General features: G+C 44.6%; 1 long non-coding RNA gene across 1 annotated transcript; it reads right to left on the bottom strand.

The window, feature by feature from the left end:
* Window positions 1-15848: 15848 nt before the first annotated feature.
* On the bottom strand, window positions 15849-24752 carry LOC122733801. Its single transcript, XR_006353968.1, has 3 exons — window positions 24588-24752; window positions 20606-20705; window positions 15849-17227 (listed from the first exon to the last, which is right to left on the bottom strand). It is a non-coding gene; the product is annotated as an uncharacterized LOC122733801 (long non-coding RNA).
* Window positions 24753-25345: the final 593 nt, after the last annotated feature.

The raw sequence follows: 25345 nt of genomic DNA, 5'->3' as shown, positions 1-25345 counted from the left end.
TTTAAGAGAGAGAATGCCCAAGCTGAGGGGAACCTGCAATCATACCATTTTAGAGATTGTGGGGACCAATTTTTAATTGGGGAGTGCTAGCTAAGCAGCTCGCCGCAATATTGGGGCAAGGAAGGAAACCGGCAGCCTCCCTCAAAACAGAACAAGATTTATTTTAACAAGAACGAACTTAAAAAAAAAAAACCACAAACAGAATCAGTAGGATCAAGGGAAAGGAAATAAAAATGGGGAAAGGGAAATTATAATACCTGAAAAAATACCACCGCCCAGGAATCAACTGAAAATACACAGCAGAACGCCTGTCCCTTTCCAGCTTCCACCTCGAATGCCCAATTCTCCTCCCCCAAACCTAGAAACACCCCACACAGTCCCAGCCAATGGGATAGGCGATCTGACAGTCACATGACTGCCCTCACTAGGCTTCCAATCATTATAATTTTGCCAGGCCCACGTAGGAGTCAGCCAGTGGTGATGACGTGAGGTGCCAGAGCCCTGGCAATGGCTACAACCAGTGGGTGGAGCACCCTGCGGTTTGTGGAGCCCCAGGCCAGTGCTCCCTGTGGCATAAAAACCTCAAATAACAATTAATTTTTTACAAGATGGAGGAGCCCTTCAGGCAGAATCACAACTGGAGACAGCGAGCACAGAGGACCTGAAATGTTAGGCCTTAAAGGGACCTTGGAACATGGAATGGTAGAGCAGGAAGGGATGTTAGAGACAATCGAGGACAAATGACCCATTTTCTTTTTCTTTTCTTTTTTTTTTTTTGCGGGGCAATGGGTGTTAAGTGACTTGCCCAGGGTCACACAGCTAGTAAGTGTCAAAGTGTCTGAGACTGGATTTGAACTCAGGTACTCCTGAATCCAGGGCAGTTGCTTTATCCACTGCGCCACCTAGCTGCCCCCCAAATGACCCATTTTCAAGATGAAGGGACTGAGGCACAAAGATAGGAAGTAACTTTTTGAGGAACCACAGCCACAAATTACAATCCCAGGTCCTAATGACTAGTCTGGAGTCTTTCCTTAAGAAAGCTTTTGGGTTCTATAAAACCATGCATACTCGCTGACCCAGCAATACCATTACTAAGTCAGTATCCAAAAAGAGATAAAAAACAAAAAGTTAAAGACCTACTTATATGGACAAAAAATAGTTATGGCAGCTCTTTTCTGGTTCAAAGACTTCAAAATTCAGGGGATGCCCATCAATTGGGGAATGGCCGAACAAATTGTGGGATGTGATTATGATGGAGTGCTATTGTGCTATAAGAAATGATGAGCAGGATGCTATCAGAAAAACCTGGGAAGATTTATATGCGATGCAATGTGAAATGGACTGTATACAAAGTACCAGCAATATTGTAAGATGATCAGCTGTGAATGACTTTGCTAATCTCAGCAATAGGATGAGCCAAGACAACTCTGAAGGACTTATGAGGAAAAATGTGATCCATCCCCAGAGAAAAATTAATCAGTCAGAACGAGGTGTGTCTGCATATATCTTCTGGAATCAACTGTTATAGGGCCTAGCACCCCAGAAGTTTTCTGGGGTACATCAAGAATGTTCTCCTTGAGAAACTAAACCAAAGGACAGACACACCCAAAGAGGTAAGTGGAACCGGATCCAGATGGAGCTAGCTTTGGGACCCCCACCCTTCATTCCAGTCTCCCTCACTCCTGGGGGGATAAGATTAGGTATGGCTGCTGCCTTTGTGTCCTGAGGAGAGAGATGGCTTGAGAGATCTGCAGCCGCCCCTCACCCAACTCCTCCAGCCACCACCAGTGTGGGGTGGTCCTCCTTCAATAGGGGAACTTTCCACTGTCAGACGATCACCTCATTGGACCACCACTGGACCTCTATAACAGTATCTGCCTGTCTCCTGCTTGGGGAGATTGGTATCTCAGAGCCATGCTCTGTACCATGCCTTTCTCCCCATGAGAAGAAGTCCAAGGATTTCTCTCTCTTGGTTTCCCTTCCCCAGCCCCTAAATAAACTATTATCTTATTCTATTGGTTTTGTATGCAAGAGGGTGTAATTCTTTTTTTTGTTTGTTTTTTGGTGAGGCAATTGGGGTTAAGTGACTTGCCCAGGGTCACACAGCTAGTAAGTGTTAAATGTCTGAGGCTGGATTTGAACTCAGGTTCTCCTGAATCCAGGGCCGGTGCTCTATCCACTGCGCCACCTAGCTGCCCTGAGGGTGTAATTCTTTAAAGAGGAATTCCTAAGGACCCCTACCCCAACCTCAAACCTCCCCCCTACCTATTTCCTCACAACATAACTGGTGCCTGTCATGAAGGGTATGGGAAATTTCCTCTTTCCTCTTGGCACACAAAACCTGGAGGTAGGAACCTCCCTTTTGGGTTTCTTTTCTCCCTCTCCCACCTGGCTTGACCTCCTGTTTGAGTCACTGAGAGGTAGAGATGGTCAGCTTTTGCATGCGACAGCAGACGGGCAGCCTGGGTCTCCCTCCCTCACCAAAAGCTCGGCCAGACATCCAAACCATGCTCGGACCCTCAGACACCATGTTTCTGGGTAAGACCTTTGTGTTTGTGTGTCTATCCCTTGCCAGCGCTCATCTCTTCCATGAGACAGGCAGCCAGCATCTCCCTCCCTTGAGAAAGCTCAACGTAACGTCTGAACCACGTTCAGACAATTCTCCTTAGACAGAATGATATCTGGGTACAGCCATGGGGCAGAAAGGGAGTGTTCTCGAAGGCTCATTCACCGCTGGGATGCATCTTCAGAGACTGGACTAAATTAGGACTTACAAATTGGAGAAAGAGATGCATGATCTATGAATGTAACACTCTTTGGCCAAAGTATCAGTTAGGATCCCAAGAGAACTGGTCTTTACATGGAACTCTTAGCTATAACACCATTTTGCAATTGGACAACTTTTGCAGGCGTGAAGGGAAATGGACAGAGATTCCACACATACTGGCCTTTATGGCTTTAAGCCAGAAGTCAAAAGGAAAGGAACAGAACAGAATATGCCCAGCGAAATCAACTGAGGCTTGGGATAACCCTAAAATGCCTCCTTCCCCACAGGAGGCTCAGGAATTAAATGATTTATTGGACGATGTCCTCCTGCTGGTAGAAAATCACCGCAAGTCCAAGCGATTAGCCAACTTTTCTGGCACACCCTCCTCCTCTGGGACCCCATCCCTTCCTGCTCCTCAGCCTCCTCCCTACCTGTTCCTCGTTTTACCCCTTCTTCCTCGCGAGCTTCTGTCCCTATGGGTCAACCACTGTCATACCACTCTATGACTGAGACTCCTCTTTGCCCACTGGCTGATCTCAGAACCAATCACCTGTGCCCTCCACAGCCAAGCTCCTGCCACACTTGGAGTGGACGTCAGTACTCTTCTATTTGCCCCACCCAACAGTGGTCCCCACAACCTATCCAGCTGTATCCCTGGCACAATCTGGGGGCTCCAATACATTCGGTATTCTCCTATTTTTTCTATTCAGCAGCCACTCCCATCTGCTTTAACTAATCTGCAGTTGCCTATGCCCATTCCCCCCCCCAGTCTCCTTTACCCCTCCTTCACCCACTCCACAGCCAAAGACTGCTACCCCTCCCCCACCCACTTCACAGACTCCTACCTGCCGGGTGGGGAGGGTCATGAGAACACAGGCTCCTACCTGCCTGGTTGACGGAATGAGAAGGGGTCGGGGGATTAAGAAACAAGTCGATTATGAGAAGGTGAAGGAGATCACACAGGGGCCAGATGAAAACCCAGCTCTTTTCATGAGTCGCCTCGTGGACTCTCTGAAAAAATATACTAATCTAGATCCAGAAAGAGATGTAGGAATAACTGTCCTCAATATACATTTTATTAGCTGATCTGCTCCTGACATTAGGAGAAAACTCCAGAAGTTAGACTGGGGTCCCCAAACCCCACCCTCACAACTCCTTGATGTTGCTTTTAAGATTTTTTATTATAGGGACCTTAAGGTATCCAAAGAGAGAGAAAAGATGGCTGGTGCCCGATCCATAGACCAAGCCTCGCTAATAGCAGCATCCATTACGTCTGCTACCAGCAGATCTCTGGGTGGCTGAGATTCTGGCAGCTGCAGGAAACTGGGACACAGGAGTTGAGGACAGTCCTCAAAGGTGAGACCACCTCCCCTACCTCCTTGTCCCCATTGCAGCCCCCAAGAGGTTGGCCTAGCAAAAACACAGCTCCCTGCATTCCAGTCTCATGGCCAGCCCCTTGTTACTGACATTTCAATGGCCAAGCCCAGGGTCAAGCTGGACGTAGGAGGTCTTACTATTCCATCAAAGGAGTAGGTTGTGGGGAATGGGGGAACACCCCTTAAATGTAGGCCAACATTGCATTTAATGTGTATGCATGAGGATCACAAATTTCTTCATCCCCATGAGAAGAAGGCCAAGGATTTCTCTCTCTTGTTTTCGCTTCCCCAGCCCCTAATTAAACTATTATCTTATTCTGTTGGTTTTGTGTGAAAGAAGGTGTAATTCCTAAGGACCCCCACCCTTACCTCAAACCCCCTACCCTATTTTCCCCACAACATAACCAAAAGTACTGCCTTAAGTGATTTTTTCCTGCCTTTAGGAACTTGTATGAAAGAGATGACCCATTTCAGAAGTAGATAGAGATTCGTAGGGTTTGGAAGCAGAGAGGAAGGAGCAGACTTAAAAAGCTGGGTCAGTCAGCACCAGGAGAAAGAAAAGGTGGGACTGAGCTCTGGCAGAGAAGAAAAATATCAAAGATGGACACTGGCTCTATGAGCATCTCAGAGTAGAAAACCCAGGCTGGGGCCACCAGTGCACCTGCCTCCTTCAGGCCTAAGGATGGTTCCAAGAAGAGGTCTGCTCCTTCCCCAACTTCCCCTCTTAATACCTGTCTGGTCACAGACACTATAGGAATCTGCTTTTTAGTTACACAAAGGTTTCTAGTCATTTGAATTTTTCTCAACCAGAGAAGCCAGGGGTAAAATAGAGACAGGGATAAGTGTCAGATTAAGCAGAGTCCAAATTCTGACTAAATCTTAGGAATTTTCCTAACCCCTAATGTTCCATCTAAAAGAAACTCCTTAAAGCTGCAGAACAGGGAACCATGTGGACTGAGGTGGGACATTATATTAGCTCTAGGCTCACTTTAAACCTGAGGTCGTGCTTGTCAGGTGCTGTTACACTTAGATCAAAGACCATGGAATGTCAGGGCTGGCATCCTTAGATCACAAAATGTAAGATCTGGGAATTCCCAGAGATCAGAGAACATGGAATGTCAGGGCTGCAAGGGACCCTGGAACAGAAAATCTCAGAGGTTGGGAGGATCATCTTAGCATCACAGAATGCCAGAGCTGAAAGGGACCTTGGAAGGCAGAAGTATGTCACTGCTGTAGAGGGACCTCTGACTGGGACAAGAGAAAGGCTCTTAGCATAGAGACAGACAGCCAGAGTGGGGAGGGTCGTGAGAACACTGTATAGCATTGCAGGAAGGCCTGTGAAAGAATGGGCTCCAAAAAAAAAAGAAAGAATGGGCTCATGTAAACCCAGCAGAGCTCAACTCCCTTCCATTGTATGAGTGGCTGGAGCTAGCAGGTTTGGCTCAGTCACTGACAACTACTGATGAGGTGAATCATTTCATCAATGTAAATGTGGAAGCATAAACAGGCATTGAAGTGCCCTGTGCCAAATAGCCCAAGCCCTGGTCCCCCTGGTGCTTGCCTCTGGCTTGTTCACAGAGCAGGGAGTAGGATGATGCTCTCACACTTTGTCCAGGGGAAATCCAGATCAGGCTGGCCACCCCACCTTTGGGGGAATATAAACTCTCTAGAGGCACAGTGGAGTGTTCAGCCAGGCATCCTCTCCTAGTTCTAATCACAGGTTGCCATGGTGACTGGTGGTTGTCAAGGATACCTGCAATTCTGAATAGCTGGCACTCAGGCTACCTCCTTATCTGGCCTCCATTATGATGCCCAGGTGGCAGGAGGGGAGGGCTTCTTCCCAGCTCTATCCTGACCTGTCAGCTCAGAGCAGATTTAAATCACCAGGGACCAGAAAATATCAGGAGATACCCACCCATACACTATTATGTACACACAGATGTAGATATATATATATGTTTGTGTGTAATCTTTATCTTTACATATTTATATCTATGTTTTATCTATTATATTTATGCATATTTGTATATTAATTTTTATGTTTTTATTCTATATATTTTATATATTCACACACACATATATATATATATATAAATATATATATATATATATATATATATATATATATATATATATATATATACAGAGAGAGAGAGAGAGAGAACAAAACAAAGATAGGCATAGAGATGCTGAGCTAGAGATGGGCAGAGCCACAGAAAGGAAACCATAGAGACCGACTGCAGAATAAGATGCACTAGAAGACACTTAAAGGAAGCATCAGGGAAGGGAACAGACATGATCCCAGGCACTCTGGTGACCTCACTGAGCTCCTCCTAGCCAAGTGAGAAGAAACTGAGGCTCAGTCAAGTTAAGGTGGTGCCCAGGGTCACTCAGGTACTAAGGATCCGAGGCAACATTTGAACCCAGGTCCTATGATGGCATGGTAGCCAAACTTCTTCCATGATACAATTCTGCCTCCCAAGCAGCTTTTGCCATCAAACCATGGTTTCCCAGGGCACATGAGAATCTGGCTTTTAATTCTCCACATAGAAAGGGTAAATAAAGGGCCTTATGCTTGCTTGTTAGCAATCAGGCTAATAACATAACAAATCTAGGACAGCTTTTACATTTGACCTGGTGAAAAATGCAAAGTATAAAGCATTTGTCCTTGATCACAGTACCTGGCACATACACAGCAGGCACTTAATAAATGCTTGACTGATTGGCTGGGCATCTAAAAGTCAAGACAACTCTTCGTCCCTCTCTAATGGCCTTGTCTCCCTCCCCAAAATCTATCCTTAGGTGGAGGTCACACATCCACCAAGGACAAAGCCCTTGGGATCAGGACAACACACCACTGTCCCTTTGGTGGGGTCCAGCTTCAACCTTATTATGCTCCTTAGATCTCTATGTTGGCATGATGATGCTTGAGAGTGGCTCCTTAATGGGACTCCAGCCCCAGAAGTGGGTTTAGACAACCTTCCACCAGGGAGCTTGGGCCTCCTGTTGAATGCTGTGTTTACACTGTGAAGCGTCAATGGAATGAATGGTTGGGTCATTTCAGTCATGTGAGTCTTTGGGACCCCATTTGGGTTTGTTTTGGCAGAAGATATTGCAGTGGTTCTCTGTGTCCTTCTCCAGCTCATTTGAGAGATGAGGAATTGAGGCAAAGAGGGTTAAGTGACTGCTCTAGGGTCACACAGCTAATAAGTGTCTGAGGCCACATTTGAAGTCATGAGGATAAGTCTTGTTTTCAGGGCCAGCCCTCTAACCCCTGTGCCATCAAGCTACCTGTGCTTGTGCTATCAGGTCCCATTGGGGTCTGCCTGATGCATATGTATTACTAGATTAGCTGGTTTACATAGGGGAAATCTGGCAGAGCTGTCCAGGGTCTTTGGTGCTGAAGTAATATTTTGTATATCTGTTGACATCTCATGTAACCTAAGCTCTTGTGTAAATCTTATTATTTTTTTTTGTAAATCCTTGAAAACTCATTTTGGTAAAAGTTAAAACTGGGGGGCAGCTAGGTGGCGCAGTGGATAAAGCACCAGCCCTGGATTCAGGAGGACCTGAGTTCAAATCTGGCCTCAGACACTTGACACTTACTAGCTGTGTGACCCTGCGCAAGTCACTTAACCCACATTGCCCTGCAAAAAAAAAAGAAAGAAAGAAAGAAAAAAGAAAGGAAGAAAAAAAGAAAGAAAGAAAATGTTAAAACTGGTATTAAAAAGTTCTTACATTAGAGAGTCGGATATAGATAGCAATTCCACCAAAGGATTCAATTCAGGCCAACAAGAAGCTGTTGAATGCTCACCAGCTGGATTGGATAGTTTTTGCCAGTGACTTTTCTTTTCTTTTTTTTCTTTTTCTTTTTTTAGTGAGGCAGTTGGGGTTAAGTGACTTGCCCGGGGTCACACAGCTAGTAAGTGTTAAGTGTCTGAGGCCTGATTTGAACTCAGGTCCTCCTGACGCCAGGGCCAGTGCTCTATCTGCTGTGCCACCTATCTGCCCCAATGACTTTTCTTTTGACATTTCAGAAAAAAATTTACCTCTCATGCTTCTAGGCTTAGGACATCTAGAGATATGGGTACACCAGTGAGATGAGAGTATTAAAAGCAACATCATATATATGGCTACACCACTCAATTTTGAGTGTGGAAAATCTCAGTTCACATTCTACATTACTAAGTCTGTGCTTTCAGTTTTTTCTTATGTAAAATGAGGTTCCACTAGGTGACCTTTGAGGTCCCTTCCAACTCTATATCTCTGATCCTACGTGTGATTTGGGGCGAGTCCCTATACCTCGCTGGTCTTTATTTTCCTCTGTAGCAGGAGGAGATTGGACTAGGTGCACTCTGAGGGTGCTTTGAGCTGGAGACATCAGTCTATGATCCTGTGGACCCATTTGGTGACGTAAGGTAAGGACTGGGTGAAGAGGGCATGGAGGCAGCAGATAGAGAGCACATGGAAGAGACTTGAGGAGGCTTTGGACAAGAATAGTGGGATATGGAGTCAGAGGGTCCGAACTGGAGTCCCAGCTCTACTGCTGCTACAAAGACCACATCTAGTCTCTCCCAGTGGCTGCTCTTTCTTTGTGTACTCCAGGGTGAACTTTTCTTTGACACTCTGCTTGGGCTTCCCTGATTTGGCACTGGTCAAGGCTTGGCCCAAACTGGCTAGTTATTTAACAAAACTCCTTCAAAGCTAAGGGCAGCCATTTTCTGGTACATATTTCCTCCAGGTTTTGTCCTGGTCAGTGGGTTACGTGAACACGTTGCCTGGTGCATAGCCTCTGAACTTAGCTGCTTGCCCATTTCCCTGGACTCACCTGCTTAGTGAGGCTCTGACTTGGCTGCCTCTCCTTCACACAAGTAGAAGAGCATGGTCATTGGTCTCCCAGCATCTCAGGGCAGGGGACACCTGGAAGACTGTCTTTGGGCTGACCCTCAACCTTCTGCCATGTATTGCCTGTATTTACTGAGGAGGCTGAGTCACCTAAGGTCTCCATGTTCTGGGCAAGTCTCTAAGAGTACAAATTGCAGGCAGAGTAGGAATCAGTGGAGAGATTTTTCTATTCTGGGAGTCCCCCACACTTGTCACATGTCCCGTCCTGTCTGATCAGGATGCCTTCTTCTCAGCCTCCAGGGGCTCTTGGCTCCATGCGTGGGCCCCCTCAGGGTGTCCTGTGGCCCCCTGTAGGTGCCCTGGGTGAGGCTCTTTGTGGGTAGTGCAGCATGCTGGAGCCTTCGTGGGATCCCAGCCCTTTGCCTCAACACTCCTTCATTCAGGGGTGGGGGGAAGGAAGTTGCCCAGGAGCAATTGCCCTCAGTTTCCTACAGCCCAGGTATGCTCAGGGTCAGACATGCCTGGGTGCCCCCATGTCCCTCCCAGCTCCTGGTCTGATTTTGTCTCCTCATGCCTGGATGAAGGAGGCTGAGTCCAGCCTCTGCCCCAGATCACCCCTTTCCTCCACTGCTCTGGGGGTTGTCAGGAATCCAAATCCCATTCAGGGGATGGTGGCCTTGGCTTTAGCTGTATGGCCAGAAAGGAAATCTGACCTCCAGTTCACCCCATTAGGGCACCTGGCCTCCCATTCACCCCATTACAAAAGGGGAGGTATGTGCACAGGGGCATCCTCCAGGCATACTGCCATATCCTTAGCCCATCCTTGACAGCTTTGGGGATTTATTTATCAATACTGTCCCAGGCAAGCATGTGTGTACACCTGGTCTCTCCTGTCTGCTTGGTTTGCCCCTCCCTGTAAAAGGGGGCCCTTAGATCAGGATGGCAGGAAATCCACTTTGTCAGCCAGCCACCAAGGACTACTACCCACCCGTGGGCAAGTGCCTTATCACAAACTTCTCCCTATGATTCACAATACTGGCTGGTCCGGGCTCTTTCTTCAGTATCTCCTTTTCTTTTGTTTTTGGTGCTGTTGTTTTTCTTTTTTGAGGTTTTTCTTTTTGCTCTGAGTCTTCTCTTATAACATGACTAAAGCAGAAATATGTTTGATGTTATTATATATATATATATGACCTATATCAGATTACCTGCTGTCTAGGGGAGGGGCGGAGGGAGGCGAGGGAAGGAGAAAAAGTGGAAATTGGAAATCTTATAAAAACAAAGATTGAAAACTATCTCTACATGTAACTGGAAAATAATTAAATACTTTTATTTTAAAAAACTATTACAAAAACAAGCACAACTGCCTACTATGTATCAGACAGTGTGACAACTGATGGGAGTATAAGGAAAGGTGAAAAAAACAAAACCATTCCTGCCTTCGGGGAGCTCTCAATCTAAATAAGGGAGATAACATGTCTGTTAATGACTACAAATAAGACACATAAGAGAGTAATTTGGAGATGGCTTTTTGGGGGGAGGAGGTACTAGCTATGGGGAGCCAGGAAATTAGAGTGGAGGATATTTTAAGCCTGTAGACTGGAAATTTCTTACCCAAGGTCCCACAAGTAGAGATGGCAGTCTGTGCATGGGGGGACATAGGTATATTTGCCAATAATTATGGCTAACATTCATAAAGCACTTGAATAAGGCTTATTTCTTAAAGTAGTAAACATTTTTATTTATTGTTTGGGGTTCAAATTTTTATCCCTCCTTCCCTCCCTCCACTCCCCCCTGCCTGAGGTGGTAAGCAATCAGCTATAGGTTACATATGTACAATAATGGAAAACATTACCACATTAGTAATTACATATATGAATAAAAAATGAAAGAAAGTGAAAAATAGCATGCTTCAGTCTGTGTTCCATCAATATCAGTTCTTTCTCTGGAGGAGGATAGTATGTTTCATCAATAACCCTTTGGGATTTTCTTGGATCATTGTATTGTTGAGAATAGTTAAGTCTTTCATCGTTCTTCATCAAACAATATTGGCGTCTCTGTGTACAATGTTCTCTTGGTTCTGCTCACTTCACCATACGTCAGTTTATGTCTGTCTTTCTGGGTTTTTCTGAAATCATCCTGCTTGTCATTTCATAGGTCACAATAATATCCCATCACCATGATATACTACAGCTTGTTTAGCCATTCCCCAATTGATGGGCGTTCCTTTGATTTCCAATTGAATAAGGCTAGTTGAGTTCTTCATATAACCTCATTTAAATCGAACAGCAGAGGAGGAGGTAACAACAATATTATCCCCATTTTACAGATGAGAAAACAAAGGCTGAGGTCAGTGAAGGGAATCCTCATGTCCAGAAAGGCTGAGCCAGGGCACACCCACCACCCAAGTTCTAGTAAGTACTCAGCACTACAGAGAGAATGAAGGGGGAGACAGTGAAAGAACTGGATTTAGAATCACGGGACCTGACTTTGAAACTTGCCTGCTAGTTTTACCACCTGTGATCTTGGGGAAGTCCCTTGCCCTCTCTGTGCCTTGGTTTCCTCATCTGTAAAATAGGTCAATCTTGAAATTAATGAAAAGCCAATCCATAAGACAAAATTAAGATCTTTAATCAGGGCCAAGGAGTTACACCTGATGGTACCCCATAGCAAGTGCTAGGAGTACCCAAAGAGTGGGACTGGGAACACAGTTTATATAGAATACTATGACAGAGTAACTGAAGGGTTTACTTTTAGGAGGGGAGAGTTTGAGATTTACAAAATAACGAGAAGCCAGAATGGTAATTCTGGGTCAGCAACAGGCAATTCACTGGCTTGGGAATAGAGACCAGGGCAGGATCAATCAGTTCTCAGTCAAATGTGGTTGTCATTTCATCCTCTTGGCCAAGAGGAAGTCTGGAATTCTGATGATGACTGAAAAGATGTGACAAGGGTCCAATGTTTCACGGGAACAAGAGTTATCCTGCTAAACATCTGATTTATAAAGGGGGTTGGTTTTTTTTTTACATATTTATCCATTTGGAAAAATAATTTGCTAATGGGAATAGATAATAGGGAAAGACTAACAAGTAGGGTACATGGACATAGGTTGCAAAGTTCTAAATTAATATAAGCTGGGACATGGTACACAGGATTCTCAGGCCACATCCCGTGTCTTGGGAAAGGGGTCTACCCCTGCTGTTGTCTGCTTCTTTTCCCAGGTTAGATGGAGTTTGGTATCACTGGTAGTGGGCTGTGCTGTCCATTGGGGGATTGGAGCCTTCTTCAGATGTCATAGGTTCATCCTGCTGTCAATTCCCTTTAGTGTTGCAGCAGGAGGTTGGTCACCAGGACTCGGTAGGGCCTTTTCTTTGGGTTCCAACTGCAAGGGAGACTGATTCAGGATTGAGTCCCTAGAAAATAACTGAGAAACGAGAGTTAAGGCCTCAAAAAGTTCTGAGTGAATCCCAGCAGTAGGACAGAAGGAAAACCTTGGTGGTGAGGGAGTCACTGTGGGGGGCGGGGGGGAAGGAGGGGCATAAGATGCCCACTGAGGATTTCAAACCATAAAAGAGAATATTTCCCAAAAGGGGTCACCCTATCTTTCAGAAGACCTAGGACTTTTGACCATGGCAGACCCCAATCATCCATACATTTGCTAACTGATTCTTAATTCCATTGATAAGTTCTACCAGACTAGAGGATTGGGGGTCTGCTGCAGGGGCTTGCTTGCAAAAAAAAAAGCCACCACCCACCAGGGAAGACATGCAGACCATGACAAATACAAACATAACTAGAGGAGGGGAGGAATGAAATAGAATCATTCTGCAAAACTATAAAGGGGGAATTTCTCTGGTGGAAGTCTTAGGGGCTTGTTAACATAATATTTGGGGAAGATTTAACATTGTAGATAAACGTCAAATGCAGTTGGTCTCATTTTACCCCACCAATATTTTCAGCCCAAACTAAGCAGCCTGTCAGGGGTCCAGTGCCTAAAGAGTACAGGTATTCCATCACAAGTAGACCCAGAGAGAGTCAGGGAGGACTGGGCATCCATTTGGCCCATGCCAGAACCCATGGTTTTTCTCCTTTTTGCACCCTTCTCATCTTACCATGTCTTGGGATGGGACAAGACATGGCCTCTTAGACAACAGTAGGCTCTGCTGGGGTGAATGTTAATTTGAGAGCATGCCCAGCAGATGTAAAGGAAGACAGACCTATAGGGATTGGGGGCTTCTGAGCAGTTTACTTGGGATGCAGGTCAGCAAGGACATTACCCCAGGCATAGGGATAGTATTCATAGCAGTGTCCTGGAACTTTAATAGCAGTCACTGCTGCTGGCAACAAGAGGGATTTTTAATGGGAGTTCCAGAGGAAGTCAGGAACCCTTGACATTTTCACAACATCCTGAAATCATGTGCCACCCCAAAAGCATACCTTCTATCCATGTAAATGTCCACTCATTTCCCTTTCGGTAATTCACAAGATGGTATCAGAGCTTCAAGTTCAGCTTGCTGAGCTGAAGAGGCCTTCTCAGTGGTGGTGAAAACATACCCACAAGTTAATTTACCAGAATCATTTAGAGGCAAGAAACATCAGTGTACCAGGAATAATAGGACCTAAGAGCCACCATTTCATTAACACCATTGACCAGACTGAGGAATAGCCATAGAATAGGCAGTGAAGAAAAAAAAACTCATTCTTGCAAATAACATGATGATATGCTTACTGAAAACCTAGAGAATCCACTAAAAAAAATTGCTGAAACAATTAAGAAATTCAGCAAAGTTGCAGATGTAAAATAAACTCAGATAAATCATCAGCATTGCTCTACATTCCCAACAAAGTCCAGCAGGAAGAGACAGAAAGAGAAATTCCATTTGAAATAACCACAGACAATAGAAAATACTTGGGAGGCTACCTGCTAAGACAAAACTTAGGAATTATATGAACACAACTACAAAACATTTTTCATAGAAATAAAGTTAAATATAAACAAGTAGAAAAATATTAACTGCTCCTGGGGAAGCCAGGCCAGCATAATACAATGACAATTCTACACAAATTGATTTATTAATTAAATATTATTAAATTTTTATTCAGTGCCAGACCAATTAAATTTAAAAAGAAGCTTTAAAGCGCTCAGAAAAAAAACTAAAAACATTCATCTGGAAGAACAAAAGGTGAAGAATAGCAAGGGAATCAATGAGAAAAAAAGTGAAGGAAGGTGACTTACCACTACCAGATCTCTCACCAAAAACGTTGGTACTGGTGAAGAAAGAGTGTGGAGGATGAGTGGAATAGATGAGGAACACAATAGATAGCACTAAATGATCACTCTGATCTTGTCTTTGACCAACCAAAACAGTCAAGATATGGGGACAAGAAATCAGTATCTGCCAATTGTTGGTAAAACTGGAAAACCGCTTGGGAGAAATTAGGCACAGATACACATCTGACTCTGTATAGTGAAATTAGTTCTAAATCGGTACCTGATTTAATCATAAAGGGTGATGAATTAGGGAAGCATGGAATGATTTACCTGTCACATGTTATGGTGACTATATGGACCACCTTTTTATCCAAAAGGATGTTATGAAACTCTGGATTAATAAGATCAAAATGCCCTCCATCTGAACTCCAACTTGAACCTAGCTAGCTAGCAGATAAGTTCCCATCTACTGGCTTCTTTCCCCAGGACAGTAAGTCCCTATCTTGTAAAAACATCTGGGCATCCTTGTTCTTACCAAACACTTTTTGGAATCATATAATCTTATCATAGGGTTTTCTTTTTTTTGTGGGGTAGTGAGGGTTAAGTGACACAGTTAGTAAGTATCAAGTGTCTGAGGCTGGATTTGAACTCAGGTCCTCCTGAATCCAGAACTGGTGCTTTACCCACTGCACCACCTAGCTGCCCTATCATAGGATTTTCTTTAAGTCAAACTATCAAATTGTTAAACTGATTTCTATTTTATACATTCTTCTTATAGTTTTGCTTTTAAGTTGAATCGTTTCATACTGATGAAACTGATACCACCTTGTTTATATATACCTTCCCCAAAAAAGGCATCTTCAAACTCCTTCTTTGGAAGAAGTCTCCACATGATTCATGCTGATTGTTTTTCAGACAAATAAACTATTACTTTGTTTATCTTGTATGTGTCTAATCAGGTTTTTTTTCATAGGAGGCCAGATACTAAAAAAAAAAAAAAAAAAACCTGATGACACAGATTTTTGGAAAAGGGAAGAATTTGTGACCAAACAAGAGATAGAAAAGAATGATATGCAAACTGAAGAACTGTTTACATCAAGTTTAAAAGGTTTTGCACAAAAAACACAAGGCAGAGAAAATTAGAAATAAAGCAGAAAGGTGGGGAAAATTATATAGTGCATAATACATTCTTACATAACGTGAATTGGTTCCCTGAGGTAAAGAAGGAAGTAAGGGTTGGATCCAGGAAGGGGATCCTGTGGCCATGAAGGGAGGGGGCTGGCATATGGTTTAAGGACACATGAGGGACAGAGAAAAAAGATCTGGAGAAATCCAGAAACCCATGAGTGCCAGGACCAGTCACTTGGGGGCCTGGATATAACTGACAGGAAGAATAGATAAGTGGGGCCAGAGATGGATACAGAGAGGTGAAGGTGGGTGCCTGGGGAGGTCAGCAATAGGCATGCAGTAACTGAGCACAGCTGGATGGAAGAGAGACCCTTGGGGCTGGACATGCTGGTGGGTGGAGCTGGGCAAGTCTCTCTCAGCACTGGAGGTCTCAAGCCAAGTCCTGATCCAACGGTGGTGGTGGTGGTGGTGGTGGTGGTCTCTCTGCTTCTCTCTTCTGCTTTTCTTGGAGACACTCTCTCTCTCTCTCTCTCTCTCTCTCTCCTTTTCTCTCCCTGGCTTTTTATCCTTTCCCTCCATCAATGTTTTGCTTCTGAACTCTGCCATTTTTATCTGCCCCCCCGAGTTCTGACTCCCCTTTCTCTTACCCCTTTACTCTCCCCTACTTCCCTAGCTGGTAAGAGAGACTTGTATTGCCAATTGAGTATGTATATGAATTTTTCCTTTCTGAAACACTTTACATGTGACTGAAGTTCAAATGTTGCCCAACCCACCCTCCATTTTTCCTTCCATTGTAAAAGTTCTTCCTGGGGCATCTCTTTTACTTAAGACAATTCTCCCCCCCACCCCCAATCTTTCACTCTCTTTCCCCTTCTCCCACTGCATCCCTCTTTCTCACCTATCCATTTTGATCATCTCAACCTAATCAACTCCCTCCCAGACCCTTCTGCTCTGTAGAGCCATTCTAACTTCCTAATAATGATGAAATTCTGAAAAATGCATAAATTATTTTCCCTTATAGAAGGCTACACAAGTTAACCTTCTTGAGTCCATCATGATTTCTATTTCATGTTTACCTTTTTTGGGTCCTCTTGAGTCTTGTGTGTGATTTTCTATTCAGCTCGGGTCTTTTCATCAGGAATGTTTGAAAGTCTTCGATTTCATTAAAGATTGCGTCTTGTCTTGAAGGACTATACTCCATTGGGAGTAAGCCTGTGGTCGCCGATTTGTTTTCAGAGACAGTGTCTCCAGCCCCCGGATGTGTTGTCTACAAAATGTTTTAATACTAGATGTGTGTCAGCAGAAAGCAATTTTATAGTTACCGGCATGTTCTCAGAGACAGTGTCTCCAGCCCCAAAAGTCTTGTCTAGTGTATGTTCTACGATTAGATAGATGTATTTCCCCTGAAAGTAATTTTGTAGTAACTGTTAAGTTCTCAGAGACAGTGTCTCCTGTCACAAGTATTTTTTCCTCAGTGTTCAGAGACTAGATGTACTTCCCCAGAAAGCAAGCCTATAGTAAGTGGAATGTTCTCAGAGACAGTGTCTTCAACCCCAAATGTCTTGTCTAGTGAATGTTTTAAGATTAGATGTGATTCCCCTGAAAGTAATTTTGTAGTAACTGTTAAGTTCTCAGAGACAGTGTCTCCTGCAACAAGGATCTTTTCCTCTGAGTGCTTGGACACTCGATGCATTTCCCCAGAAAGTAATTGTGTAGTAACAGCCATGTTTTCAGAAACAGTGTTTTCAGGCACAAGTATCTTTTCCTCTGAGTGTTCGGAGACTAGATGTGCTTCCCCAGAAAGCAAGCCTGTAGTAAGTGGAATGTTCTCAGAGATGGTATCTTCATGCACAAGTATTTTTCTTCTGAATGTTATAGTTGTCCTGACTTTGGTTTTCTTTTCTAAAAAAAATATGATATGTCATAAGGGACGGCTCTCAGGGAGGGGGAGAGGGAGAGGTAGGTATGGAATACTGTGTTTTAAGAAAGAGAAAACATTGATAATTTTTTTAAACCAAGTCAGATCTCAAGGATATTAATGGAGGCAGGGGGGAAGAGGATAGAACAGGGTTTTGAATACATGGAGAGACCACCACCATCGCTGGATCCAGGGATAGGCTTGGGACCTCCAGTACAGGGAGAAGAGATCTTTGCTGTGCTCTGGCCACCTGCTGGAGTGCTCAGCCCCTGTGTGTCAGTCTTCTGTCCATCTATGCTCAGGTATCCTATGCTTGTCACCAGGCCCCACATGTCACCTGTTCTCTCCTGTCTGGGGCTGTATCCAGGCCCAAAGTGTCTATAACTCATCCTTTGTGTTCTTTGTTTGGTCCCAGCCAGGACCCCATGTGAATGGCACTGGCCCCGCACCTTCCTCCTGTTCTCACTTCTCTGTCCCTAGCCCCTTGGTATCCTTGATAGGGGCAGCTAGATGGCGTAGTGGTTAAAGCGCTGGCCCTGGATTCAGGAGTACCTGAGTCCAAATCTGGCCTCAGACACTTGACACTTACTAGCTGTGTGACCCTGGGCAAGTCACTTAACCCCTATTGCCCCACAAAAAAAAAGAAATACTTTGTGAATTAATAAATGAATGAAATATCCAAAAAAATTAAAGAGAGCATGGAGGGGATGATTGACTATGATGTCAAAACGTATGGTACCTACTCTGCTGGGCTATTGTGAAGAAAATTCTTTGTCAAGTTTAAGGTACTATATAAAAGTTAGGATGAACAAGGTGCTATCAGAAAAACCTGGAAAGACCCACATGAACTGAAGCAGAGAAAAATGTACTGTATACAAAATAATAGCATTAAGTGTAAGATGATCTACTGGGAAACACGTGGTTATTTTCAGCAAGGCAATGATCCAATATAATTCTGAAGAACTTAGGAAAATTGCAGTCCATCTACAGAGACAGAACTGATGGTATCTGAAAACAGATGGCAACACATTTTTTTTGAAAATTCCTTAATCTGAATATTTGTTTTTATCTGTTTTCTCTCACAACCTAGCTAATGTAGAGTTTTTTTCCATGACTACTCATGTATAATTTATGTTGAATTGCTTGAGTTCTTTGGGTGGTGGTGGGAAGGGAGGGAGGAAGAGAAGTTGGAAAACAAAGTTTTAAAAAAATTGATGTCGAGGGCAGCTAGGTGGTGCAGTGGATAGAGCACTGGCCCTGGAGTCAGGAGGACCTGAGTTCGAATCCTGATTCAGACACTGAACACTTACTAGCTGTGTGATCCTGGGCAAGTCACTTAACTCCAGTTGCCTCACCCCCAAAAAATGATGTCAAAATTTGCTTTTACATGTAATTTGGAAAATAAAATTCTAAAACAAAAAGAGAGAGCATGGAGGGGCAGCTAGGTGGCACAGTGGATAAAGCACCAGCCCTGGATTCAGGAGGACCCAAGTTCAAATCCAGCCTGAAACACCTGACATGTACTAGATTGTTTGATCCTGGGCAAGTCACTGAACCCACATTGCCCCAAGGAAAAAAAAAGGTCATAGAATCATTTACCTGCCAGATCTATGGAGAAAAGTAGAATTTAGGACCAAACAAGATACAGAGAGCATTACAAAATATAAAATGGAGGGGCAGTTAGGTTGCGCAGTGGATAGAGCACCAGCCCTGGATTCAGGAGCACCTGAGTTCAAATCCGGCCTCAGACACTTGACACTTACTAGCTGTGTGACCCTGGGCAAGTCACTTAACCCCAATTGCCTCACAAAACAAAACAAAAAGCAAAAAAACCCCAAAATATAAAACGGGTCATTCTAATTATATAAAATTTTAAAATTTTTTTAGAAATAAAACCAATACAACCTAAATTAGAAGGAAAGCAGAAAACTGGAGAATGGGGCAATTTAAAAGTATCTGTGATAAATGCCTCATTTCTTATAAAGAATTGAGTCCAATTTAAAAGAATATGAGGGGGCAGCTAGGTGGTTCAGTGGATAAAGCACCAGTCCTGGATTCAGGAGTACCTGAGTTCAAATCTGGCCTCAGACCCTTGACATTTACTAGCTGTGGTACCCTAGACAAGTCACTTAACCCTAATTACCTCTCTCTCTCTCTCTCTCTCTCTCTCTCTCTCTCTCTCTCTCTCACACACACACACACACACACACACACACACACACACACACACAGAGTATGAGTCATCCTCCGATTGATAACTGGTCAAAGGATAAGAAGTGACAGTTTTCAAACAAAGAAATCAAGGCTGTATGCATATGGAAAAATGTCTAAACTAATATTGATTAGAGAAATGCATAGCAAAACAACTCTAAGATGCCCCCTCAAACCTATCACATTGATGACATGTGTGACAGGGACAAGAACACATGCTGCAGAGGGTGGGAAAAACTGAGATGTTAATGCACCATTGGTGGAATTATAAATTAATCTAAGCATTGTTGAGGAAATTTTGAAAATATAGCCAAAGGGCCCTAAAACAGTGCTTAGCCTTTGATTCACTACTAGGTTTGTATTCAATAAAGATCAAAGAACAAAGTAAAGGGCCTATGTGGAAAAAATATTCTAAACCACACTCCATGGTGTATTGTAAATGGAAAAATGACTTTCTCATAAAATATCATACTAATAAAAAATCAGAAGGGAAATAGAGCATGTACCTCTCACTGATATGGGTAAGAAATGTGTCTTTAACCAATCAAGCAGTAAAGACAATTATAAAAGGAAAAAATTAGTAACTTTGATTACTTAAAACTGAAAAGCTTCTCCATAAATAGCACTTATATAACCAGGATAAGAAGGGAAGTTGTTGATTGGGAAAGAATTCTTGACCAAATACCCCTGATACTTGTTTGATATCTAAGATATACAAACAACTTTTCACTATGGATAAATGGCCAAAGGATATGAACAAACAGTTCTAAAAAAAGAGAGACTACAGTGTATGTGCAACCATGAGGAAAAAAATGCTCTAAATCACCAACAATAAACGAAATTCAAAAATAGAAATGACAACAAGGATAGAAAAAAGTAGATGTGCATTCACTGGGGAATGGCTAAACAAAGCAGGGGACATGAGCGTCATGGAATATTACTATTACAATTGGAGAAATGATGTATGTGATGAAGACAAAGAAACATAGAAAGAGCTTTGAGAACTGATGGTGAGAGAAGTAAGCAGAGGGAAGAAAATAGTAGACATGGTAAGCACAATACTTTAAATGGAAAGAAGAACGCACCAAAAATTAAAAGTATGTGGAACAAAATGTTAAAGATTAATTAGGAATCAAAACAAGATATGACACCATCAACTTAGCCCTTCGTGGAGGGGAAAGTTCCACAGCTGGTACACTGCTCACGTTTTCCAAATGTATCCATCACTCAGGCCGACTTCTTTCTTCTTCCCTACAACAAAAGAAATACTCTTTGTCACATGGGATGGCTCTCACTGAGAGGAAGGGAGATACATGGGATACTTTGGTGATGCAAGAGAACATCAAAAACATTTTTGAAAGAGGTCAAAAATCTCAAGGATAGAAATGGAAGGAGGAAAGAAAGGGGTCTGGGTTGATGTTAATCAGCAGCAGCTCTCAAATCATACCACAAGTCAGTGATTAAGAAACCAACTGCTACTTCTTTAAGATAGAGGTTGATCAGTGGAAAAGATGAGGAATGCTGTAAACAGAAGCAAACACTGTCTTGACTAAATCCAAAGAAAGCAGTTGGGGGACAGGGAGAACAGGGGAGGACCCACTATGTGATAAAAAACAGAAAGGATAAATCAAAAGCAGTTTGGGAAATATCTGAGAGTGACACTTCACACCACATATCAAATTCAACTACAGATGGATACAGGAACTAGATCTAAAGGTGGAATCATTAGCAAATTAGAGAAGCAAGGAGGGAATGGCTTTCCCCCATCTGTGGACAGGGAAGAGGTCGGGACAGGGGGGAATCACAGAAGATGGACAATTCTGCTTCTAAAAATCTGAGATGTTCTGACAGAAATAAATCGAATGTAGTGAAATTAGAGGGGTAAGAGTTAAGTGAGGAAAACCATCTTTTTGCTTATGCAAGCTGTAAGGAACAGATTTAAATTTCAAACACCAAGGAGCCATTCTCCAAGAGGTCAAAGGATACAAACAAGAAGCTTTCAAAGGAAGAAATCCAAGCTATCAATAAACATATGACCAAATGCTCCAAACCCCTCCTCATTAGAGACCCGCAAATCAAAACAACTCTGCTCTTTCAGGCTGTAAATCCTAGAGATCTGCAGGTTCACAGACAGTCCCCTCTTTCTGCCTGATAATAATGTACAGGGAAATGTTCCCTTCACCAAGTGCTGGTTGAAACCAGAACAAAACTAAATATAACATTAAGTTCCACGTGGTCAAACAGAAGAGATGATGGGGAGAAGGGGAGGGAAAGAGTTCATCAACTGTGTCCTCTCTTCCCAAGTCCAAGGTCAAGCAGGTGCAGGCCTGGAGGGAGAGAGGGAGGAAGAGAGAAAGCCAGCTTTCACTTGAGGATGGGAGAGAGTGTCATCAAAGGCTTTACCCAGCTGGCCTCCACCCCACCCCATTACCCTCCAAGTCCTGAGCCCTCAAGACAAAGGACTGAGAAGGGACATAGCCCAAAGGAAAGTACACAGTTACACCCCCCTCCTATACACACAAGATCCCGCTTATACACAGGACAAGCCTAAACAATGGTATCAATACTCCCACAACATCCCATCCACATGCCCCAGGGCCCTGAGATGAGGTTACAGGCACAGGAAAGTTCTGGAGAAATTGGAAGGCGGGACTTGTCTAAGAGAAGAATGAGGGAGGGGAAAGGTAAGGGGTAAAAGAGGAGGGGTAGGAGCAGGAGAGCAAGGGGCAGGAGGGCAGGGACAGCAGAACAAAGAAAGATCTTACTTCCCACACCCCCAATTATGCACATGCAGTACCCTTGTGAATTGGGGGCTGGTAAAGGAGAGGAGGAGAGGAAATGACAGTGAAGGACTGACAGACCTCCAGGTCCCCAAGGTCCCCTGCCCAGGCTGCAGGGAAGAGGTTACCCAAACCACTCCCTCCTCCTAAGACAGAAAGGACTGATAGGGGTGGAAGATCAGGAGAGAGTGACATCACATTAGGGGCGGGGTGGTGGTGGTACTGGCCAATGGGGGACAGGAGAGCCTGGACCACTGAGGGAACAGGGCTGACCTCCTCCCTGAGCAGAGGGAGGAGGGATTTCTGAAGGACTTAGGGAAGGGAGGGGGCTCTGTGACATCATTCCAGAGGAGCGGGGAGCGCTAACCCCGCTTCTGCCTTTTCTTTGTTCAGAGAAATCCTGATCCTAGCTTTTACCTTTTGCCAAATGAGTCTCCAAGAATTTACACACCAGCTGTTATCACGAGATATCAACAGATAAAAAGCATCACTTCAGCACTAAAGACAATGGATAGCTCTACCAAGTATCCTCTCAGTAAGCCCCCTAATCTAGTCATAGGCACAAAAGCATGCTACAGACAAAGCCAGATGAGGGAGAGAAGGGGAAGGGGAAGGGGAAGAGGTCACTATCTCCTCTCTTCCTAAGTCCAAGGTCAAGCAGGTGCAGGATGGGAGGGAGGAAGGAAGAAAGGAAATAAGGTAGCAAGAAAAGAATCCAGCCTTCACTGGACGAGGGGTAGGAGTGTCCCCAAATGCTTTATCCAGCTGGACTCCACTGAACCCCATTACCCCAGGAGCCCATAGCCCTCAAGACAAAGACCTGGCAGGAAGGTATCCCTAGGCTAACAGGAAGTCTAAGCAACCCTGGAGAAGCAGGCACACACAGGAACACATATGTGTACATATACACATATACACATTTACACTCCCACCTACACATACAAAATCCCACTTATACACACAGCACAAGCATAAACAGTGTTATCAATAGTCCTGTAACATATCGTCCATATCCCCCAGGGCACTAAGACAAGGTTAAGGGGAGAGGAAGGTTCTGGAGAACTTTGGAGGGGGGCATCTAAAAGAAGAATAAAGGGGTGAAAGGTATGGGAAAAACAGGAGGAGTGGTATGGGCAGGAGAGGATGGGGCAGCAGGAAAGGGAGAACTTACCTCACCCATCAGTAGTCAAGCACATGCAACAACCTTGGGCATTGGTGGGGGGGGCAGGAAGAAGGTAAAGGAGGGGTAGAGAGCAGAGGATGAGGGGCAGGCAGACCTCCAGCGGTCCAGGGCCCCACGTCCAGGCACAATGGAACTGGGGACCCTCCTCCTCCTCCTCCTCCTCCAAAGACACAAAGGACTGATGCTGGTGGGGGGCCAGGATAAAGTAACCTCACCATTGGGGTGGGGTGGTGATGGTTCTGGCTGACCTCAGCCAATGGGAGACAGGAGAGGCGTGACCACAGAAGGAGCAGGGATGATCTCATCCCTGAGCAGAGGGAGGAAGGATGCAGGAGCGAGGGAGTTCCAGGAGGGGGCTCTGTGACATCCTTCCAGAGAAGTGGGGAGCCCGCCTTCTGCCCTTTCTTTGTTCTAAGAAATCTTTGTCCCAGCTTTTATCTTTTGCCAAATGAGTTTTCAAGGGTTTTCAAGTTTTCAACTAGCTTAGTTATAGCGAGATATCAACAGATTAAAAAAAACATCACTTCAGCACCAAAGACAATGGAAAGCTCTACCAAGTATCCTCTCAGTAAGTCCCCTAATCTAGTCGTAGGCACACATGCATGCTACAGAGGAAGCAAAATGATGGATAGAATGGGGAAGGGAAGAGGTCAATCACATCTCCTCTCTTCCTAAATCCAAGGTCAAGCAGGTGCAGGACAGGAGGGAGGGAGGAAGGAAGAAAGGAAATAGGAAGAAAAGAAGGCACCCTCCAGTTGAGGAAGGGAGGGAGCACCCTCAAGGGTTTTACCCTGCTGGCCTCCACTCTACCCCATTGCCTCCATAGCCACCAGCCCTCAAAACAAAGACATGGGCAAATGGGAAGTCTGGGCAACTCTGGAGGAGCAAAGAGACACTGGTACATACAAGCATACACACACACACAGACAAATGTAAGCCCCCCCCCCCATGCACACAGGCCATTATCAGTATTCCCAGGACAACACACCCACATCACCCAGGGCACTGAGACATGGTTATGTGGTCAGGAAGGTTTTGGAGATGGTTGGTGGGCATCTAAGAGACGAATAAGGAGGGGACAGGTAGGGGAAATAGCAGGATGAGGGGTAGGGGCCGGAGAAGAAGGGGCAGGAGGACAGGGACAGCAGAAGAAGGAAGGTGAGAGCTTACCTCGAATAGCCCCCATCATGTACAGCATGACCCTCTGGAATTAGTCAGGCTTGGGAGGGGGAGGAGGTAAAGGAAGGGTAGGGAGCAGAGTATAAGGGACAGGCAGACCCTGAGCTGTCTGTGGCTCCCAGTCCAGACTCCAGGGAACTGGACACCAAAACCACCTCCTCCAAAGACACAAAGGACTGATGATGGTGGAGGATTAGAATAAATGTGGTGGTGCTGGCTGACCTCAGCCAATGGGAGACAGGAGAGGCGGGACCACTGAGCAAGCAGGGATGATCTCATCCTAGAGCAGAGGGAGGAAGGATGCAGGGAGGGAGTTCCAGCAGGGGGCTCTGTGACATCCTTCCAGAGGAGTGGGGAGCCCACCCTTCTGCCCTTTCTTTGTTCTGAGAAAGCCTGATCCCAGCTTTTACCAAATGAGTTTTGAAGACTTGACACAACAGCTTAGTTAACATGAGATATCAACAGATAAAAAACCATCACTTCAGCACCAAAGATAGTGGATAGCTCTTCCAGGTATCCTCTCTGTAAACCCCCTAATCTAGTCCTAGTCATACATGCATGCCTCAGAGGAAGCCCAAGGGCACATGGCAGCACAACCACCCTGTGACTCTTCAAACACATGATGGATGCCACAGGCTGATGCACACAGACCCACACTGGTCATCTGCCACCCCCACCAAGCTGTGTGAGTCCAAAGTAAACATGCTGTTGTTAAATTCAGTGACTTGAGAGTGCTCCACCTCATGCCA

The sequence above is a fragment of the Dromiciops gliroides genome, chromosome X, assembly GCF_019393635.1.
Source record: "Dromiciops gliroides isolate mDroGli1 chromosome X, mDroGli1.pri, whole genome shotgun sequence".
NCBI lineage: Eukaryota > Metazoa > Chordata > Mammalia > Microbiotheria > Microbiotheriidae > Dromiciops > Dromiciops gliroides.
The sequence above is the reverse complement of the archived record's forward strand: the minus strand, read 5'-3'. Positions and strand labels throughout refer to the sequence as shown.